The following is a 7,143-nucleotide window of genomic DNA, read 5'->3' as shown; positions in this document are numbered from 1 at the left end:
GGTCCGAAAAAACACCTTCCCTTTGCTAGAATAGCAACATTCACTGACAAGCGGGGTCTTTCAATTTTCAACGCTCTTGGCGTATAAATAGGGCGATACCGCAAACTCATTTGACACGCTCTCTGGCCAATTGCTCCCGCTGACTCAATTTTTAGCTCTTGTGCACTACGATTTGCTAAGCTTTTAGTTTTGAAGCTTCGGCTTTGAAAATAGTTTTTAGTGTCTCCGAAGATGTCTGAAGATAAGAAGACTGCTGCTGAGATGAAGCTGAGCCTTGACGAAGAGAAAAACTTGGGGTTTCTCATAGCAATGTCAAAGACCAACACAGAAAAAATTACCAAAGAGATTCTGGAAGGTTTGTCGGAAGATACTGGTGACAGCGACAACGATGATGTAGACAGTGGTGGTGAAGACTCCGAAGATCGTCCTTGGCGACCAAGCCATTCAGTTTATGGTAAATCAACTATTAAAGAGAGTCATCTTGTCAACATGAGAGGAAGGTATTTTCGGGATTTGTCGATTGTGAGGGCCGACGAAGGGGAAAAAACTTGCCCACACCCTGAAGAGAATGAAGTCGTAGTATACCGAAGCTTTTTGAAAGCTGGACTGCGATTTCCTTTGAGCAGCTTCGTTGTAGAGGTGCTGAAAATATTCGAAGTCTATCTCCATCAACTTACCCCCGAGGCAATTATAAGGCTGAATATCTTCGTGTGGGCCGTGAGAAGCCAAGGTCTGAAGCCTGACGCAAAAAGCTTCTGTAATATACATGAATTATCATATGAAACAAAACCTTGGGGTAAGGAACAGTATCACAATAATTTTGGCTGCTACAGTTTCGTTTCCCGGTCCGGGTCAAGCTGCCCCGTGCCAACCTTTCGGAAGAGATGGCCCGGAGATTGGATGACAGAATGGTTTTATGTGAAGAATGATCTGACAGTACGAGAAGATATCAAAGGTATAATCATGCGCCCTATTTGGCAAAGCTTCGGCCTTCGGAGGCCGAAGGTTGAAATGAATGAAGCTGCCGAAGAATGCCAGAGGGCCTTCGGCGTTATCTGTTCTTTTATTGGAACGAGAGACTTAGTACAAGAGCATATTGCCTTCAGGGTATGGCCACTCGCAGAGAAATGGGAAATGCCACAAGAAACCGTTAAAGAGGCCGACAAAGGTGGACTTATCAGGTTGAAATACACTTTTAAATTTGGAGATAAATTCGTTGAGCCAGATGACGACTGGCTAAAAAACATTGAAAATTTAAGTGATGAACTGCTTGGGGCTTATTCGAAGGCCGAAGACACTGCAATGTCAGCAGCCTTCGGAGGCAGAAAAAAGAAGAGGCTGAATCGGGTATTTGATGCAATCGGGTTTGTCTACCCGGACTATTGCTATCCCATTCGAAGGCAGAAGAGAAAAAACACAACCTCTGCAAAAGAAGAAGCTGCAATTGCTCCTAGCGAGCCAGAACCGAAAAGAAAAAAGATAAAGGTCCTCACACATCGGCCGCGCTATATTGAACCAGCTTCGGTGCCTGAGTTTACCGGAGAAACTTCTTCGGCCACCGAAGCTGAAAAACCAACCGAGCCAACCTTGCTGCCAGAAGTCGTAGAAACGACCGAAGTGCCAACAAAGATAGAATTGGAACAATCAAAGATTTTGTCATCAGAAACGAAAGAGAAGGCCGAAGCGCCGTCCACAGAAAAAATGGAAGAGGTAAAAGAAGCAACTAAGGGATCCAAAACACCAGAAGTTTTGAGTCCTGCAGCAAACATTGAGACAGTAAAAAATCAAAAAGTGCCAGCAGTGACTCCGAAAAGAAAGAGAATGGCTAATGTGCTAGATGTACTGGAAACGATCAAATCTTCAAGCACACCTCCGAAGAAGGCTGCTGTCATTCGTGAAACAACAGCTGAAATTTCTGGTTCTAAAGCTCCAGAGCAAGAGACTGAAGCCGAAGCTGGGCCCTCAGAGCCCGCAAAGATAAAATCCTTGCAAAGTGAGGCAGAAAAAATAACAAAGCCAACTTTGGTTGAAGAAACCGGTGCTATTGCCCCCGAAGCATCCCTCAAAGTTCGTGATTATATTATTCGTCATGCTTCGGGGAAAAAACTATCAGAAAAAGAAGAGCAAGAGGCCCAGCACTACGCCCAAAAACTGAAATATCCAAAGGGGGCGTTAATATTCAATGGCAGTGGAGAAGAAGACTTCTTGTATTGTCTCCCCGACAGCAAGGAGATTTCTGTCTGTCGGGAGATGAGCAAGAGCTTCGGATTCCCAACTTTAGAAGACGGGCTCTCGGTGCTGTCGAAGAACGATCTGGCCGATAGCCTGGCGTACAATAGCTTAAAGGTGCGACAAATGAAATCCTTGTATTTTTGTTGAGTCCAAAATTTTTCGTTTGTTTAAACTTATTGACACACACATATTTCTCTTTGCAGGGCCTGATACTTAGCAATGCCCTCAGGGCACAGAAAGATGCTGAAGACGAAGGGTGTTCTATAGCCCTGAGCAACCTTCGTTCCGAAGTTATTGAACTGAGGAACGAAGGTCTCGAGAAAGATAAAATATTACACTCATTGATAAATAAAATAAATGAAGACGAAGCTGCTTTTAAAGGTCAAGCTGAAGCTCAGAAGCGCGAAATTGAAGATCTTCGGAAACAACTGGCCAGAGCCAAGGAAGAACGCATACTTGAAGAGACAAAGCGAGAACTCAGCGACCAATGGGCAGATCACCTAGAAGGAACTGTTGAAGAGCTTCGGTCGTCCAAAAAGAGATGCTATAACAAATCTATAGAATGTGTTAAAAAGCTGAAGGCTAGCTTCGCCAAGGTCGGCGCATTTTCAAGTGAGGAAAACTTTACGAGAGGCAATCCCGAAGGCCCCATCGAATGGATCGACCACGAAGCTGAAGCCTTCGAAGAAATTTTAAATAGCCGTGAAGATATATGTGCCTTCTCTGGTGCCAGAGGAATTGCCACCATCTTAGAGAAGAAGGGCTGCGACCATGTAAAAATTTTAGCACAATCCGAAGCTGCTTTGTCCTTTGAAGATGCAAGAGATCCTTCGGCCGAAGCTAGTATAATTGGTGGAAAATTTTTTACCGATATTTGGGATAATGGTGGCCGAGAAATGGCCGGAGAAATTATTAGAAGAAGTGAAAAGGGGATTCATGATGCTAGAGAAGTAGCTGAGGCTGCTGAAAAGAGCGCAGAGGCCGAAGGTCAATTAGGTATTAACTAACAGTTTTTATTGTGTTGTAATCTTAGGCTTTAAGATTTGTTTGCGATTTGTAATAGCACTGTAGCCGTATCCTATCTTACTTCAGATCCTGCTAAAGCGTCTTCGGGCCCTCAGCCGAAAGGAGACGACGAAATTAAAAAGATGGCTGAAGATATTATGGACGAAGTCGTCAATCGGCTCCTGAACGAGGCTGCAGAAGTCGTTTTGAGAGAAGATTAAGTATTTTTGTAAAAAACTTCGGAAATGTAATATACTGTAACATTTTGTAACCTCAAATGTAATATACCTATTTTTGTTAGTCAATTCTTTACGATGCATGAAACTTTATACGTACCGCTTTTGAGTCTTTGACGAAAAAACACCTTCCCTTCTTTTCATGCGTCGTGAAGAAGAATTTTTCTTTGTCAGAACAATATCCAATGTTCTGATGAATAATATCCAGGCTTCGTGAAGATATTTTCCGAAGCTACACTTCCGAAGATCCATGGTGTATCTTTTTGTGACTATGATTTCTCCCTTTTTTCAAAGCGTTCTTCTGTAGATTAATAATGTGTCCACCTCTTGTGCCATATGCAAAATGATGTATGATGCTTATGCTATGCGAAATGATGCGATGATGTTATGTTATGTGAGATGACGTTTATTCCGAAGATACATACGTATCCCTGCAATAAAACACAATCTTTTATAAGCCTCCCTTAGGAGCTTCTTCGCTTTTTACTTCAGCGGAATCAGCGTTTATTTTTCGCTGTAAGCCTCCCTTAGGAGCTTCTTCGCCTTTTACTTTCAGCGGTATTCGCGTTGACTTTTCGCGCTTCGCCTTTTACTTAGGCGGTATCAGCGTTGACTTTTCGCTGTATGCTCTGCATTCCCTTTGGAACGACTTTGGAGCAGAAAACTTACACTGCGCTCCCTTTGGAACGACTTTCTTGTGACTTCGGTAAACTTACTCTGCGTTCTTTAGAACGACTTTTTGTTGCTTCGAAGAATTTTCGATAGTTCGAAGGTCCTTTTTATTATCACAAGTCTTTGAACTTCAATCAATTTAAGCCTTTGTCAATAGATGTGCTTTGATTCTGGCACAGTGCTATTGACTGTACGGGCTTCGGACTGCTCTCTGAAGTCCCTCTGGTGTGGAGCATACTGGCTCCCTTCTGGCTGCTGGCCTTGTTGCAACGGAGGTGGAGGCGGAGGCTGTTGCCAGGAAGCTTGAGGCTGACTCGCCGAAGCAACAGAAACTACAGGATGATTGCCCACATATTCTGGGATGTAGGGCGAATGATACGAAGCTGTATGCATGACCTGCTTCGGCTGAGCTTGTTGTGCTGCTGCTTCAGCTATTTCCTTTTGCTTCTGAATAGTAACATGGCACATTCTGGTAGTATGGCCTTTGTTCTCATCGCAGAATAAGCAAAAGATTCTTCTCGGTTGATCGCCAAATCTTCCTCCAAAGCCCCTGGCGCCTCTGCCTCTTGGAGCTGGTGGCCGGAAGGAGCTTTGCTGTTGCCCCGAAGCTTGTGAGGAACATTGTGGCCTTTGCTGTTGGCTTCCTCTATCATCATTTTGTGTAGAGTTATGAATTGATCTCACGTGCCTCGGGTAGAACCTCCCTCCGAAGCCCCTGGTCATTTCAGAAAACCTGAAAGCCTCCTCCCTTCTTTGGCGAAAATCATTATCGGCCCGAATGTACTCGTCCATCTTCTGGAGCAGCTTCTCCAAAGTTTGAGGAGGCTTCCTAGCGAAGTACTGAGCTGACGGTCCTGGCCGAAGCCCCTTGATCATGGCCTCAATGACAATTTCATTGGGCACCGTTGGTGCCTGTGCCCTCAAACGCAAGAACCTTCGGACATACGCCTGAAGGTATTCTTCGTGATCCTGGGTGCACTGGAACAGAGCCTGAGCAGTGACCGGCTTCGTCTAAAATCCTTGGAAACTAGTTAACAACAAGTCCTTCAGCTTCTGCCATGAAGTGATCGTTCCTGGTCGAAGGGAGGAATACCAGGTTTGAGCAACACTCCTGACAGCCATAACGAAAGATTTGGCCATGACTGAAGCATTGCCACCATACGAAGATACTGTTGCTTCGTAGCTCATTAAAAACTGCTTCGGGTCCGAGTGGCCATCGAATACGGGAAGCTGAGGCGGCTTGTAGGACGGGGGCCAAGGTGTAGCCTGCAGCTCAGCGGATAGAGGAGAAGCATCATCAAAAACAAAATTCCCATGATGGAAATTGTCATACCAGTCATCTTCGTTGGGAAAACCCTCCTGATGAAGGTCTTGTTGCTGAGGCCTTCGGTGTTGCTCATCCTGAGCAAGATGACGAACTTCTTCAGAGGCTTCGTCTATCTGCCTCTGCAGTTCAGCTAACCTGGCCATCTTTTCTTTCTTCCTTTGTACTTGTTGATGAAGCATCTCCATATCTCTGATTTCTTGATCTAACTCGTCCTCTGGTGGTGTCGGGCTGACAGCCTTCCTTTTCTGGCTTCGGGCCTCCCGCAGGGAGACTGTCTCCTGATTGTGGTCCAGTGGTTGTAGAGCTGCAGCCCCAGTCGCTGAAGCCTTCTTCGGCGCCATAACGAAAGTTTATGATCGCCGAAGGTGTTCAAAAAAACTCAGAGTGGAAGTGAGTTCACCGGAGGTGGGCGCCAATGTTGGGGACTTGTTCTCAAATGCTATGAGTTAAGAACAAGGCAACATAGAAAATGTTAATCGTTAAAGTCCTTCGTCCTTCGAAACATTATTTCCCTTTGGGTATAATGGTTTTCGGACGAAGGTTATGAAGGGTATACCTTCATAAATTCGTTATATAATGATGAAGGGTGAAATGTAAGGAATATAGATGACAACATGAACAATTATGTATTATTATTAAGCATAAACAGAAATATTGTTGAATTACAAGTGTACCTTCAACTGGAAGGAGATGATAGTACAAGCGTGACGCAAAAAGCGAATGCCAAGTCAGCGTGTCCAGTACGGGGGTACTGTTCACCTATTTATAGGCGCGGGACACAACCCATACAAAATTACATTCATGCCCTTTACACTTGATAATAATTCTATAGTAATCTGTCGAGGTCTAAATAGCCTTTTTATCTTTAAGTCGGTTCCCCCTTCTGCTGTCACGCCGAAGCTTTCCTGCTTACACCTTCGGCGCTGCAACAACCTTCGTATTATTCTGGTTTACTGTGATGCCGACTTGAGTCCGAAGATACCTGTTCACACATTATACTCCAGAAATACTATTAAATCCTGTTTTTGAGGACCTTCGGATGCCGAAGGTCCCCAACACTCATGAATTCCTGGTGCTTGTCCCGGGCTGGAGCTGGTGGTGGTGGTGGAGGTAGTGGTGGTTGTTGCTGCCGTTCGAGTCGTTCTTGTCTTATCTCATATCGCATTTCCTACCGCTCCTAGCACATCTCGTGACGTTCTTGCCGCATCTGAGCTTGCATTTGAGTCATGGTGTTCACTATTTGTTGCAGCAGATACATCTAGGCGACAGCTACTAGATCTGCCCCGGCTGGAGGAGGGTTTGGTGGAGGATTCATCTCTAGCCACGATTGGTTAATGAAAGGGAAATGGGCTTATACATTTCCTATAATCGACTTTGGTATTTGACGTCCATCACAAACTACGTGGACTAACTAGCTTGCCTAGTTGTCATTTACCTGAGGTGCATAAAGTTCAACATAAACCAACAAAGAAAATTAGTTGGGGAACTCTACAAAGGTTGGAGCAAAAACAAGTATTGGTGCAGCAAGTGGCACACCAGACAATGTACGGTGCCCAGGCCGAGGCACATCGCAAACTGGCCTCTCTCGGGCTTTTCTCAGTGTCACTCCGCTATAATTCACCAGACTGTCCAATGTGCACCAGACTATTCGGTGAGCCAACAATGCAAGGA

Source organism: Zea mays, chromosome 8 (assembly GCF_902167145.1).
Source record: "Zea mays cultivar B73 chromosome 8, Zm-B73-REFERENCE-NAM-5.0, whole genome shotgun sequence".
NCBI classification, from domain to species: Eukaryota; Viridiplantae; Streptophyta; class Magnoliopsida; order Poales; family Poaceae; genus Zea; species Zea mays.
The sequence above is the reverse complement of the archived record's forward strand: the minus strand, read 5'-3'. Positions refer to the sequence as shown.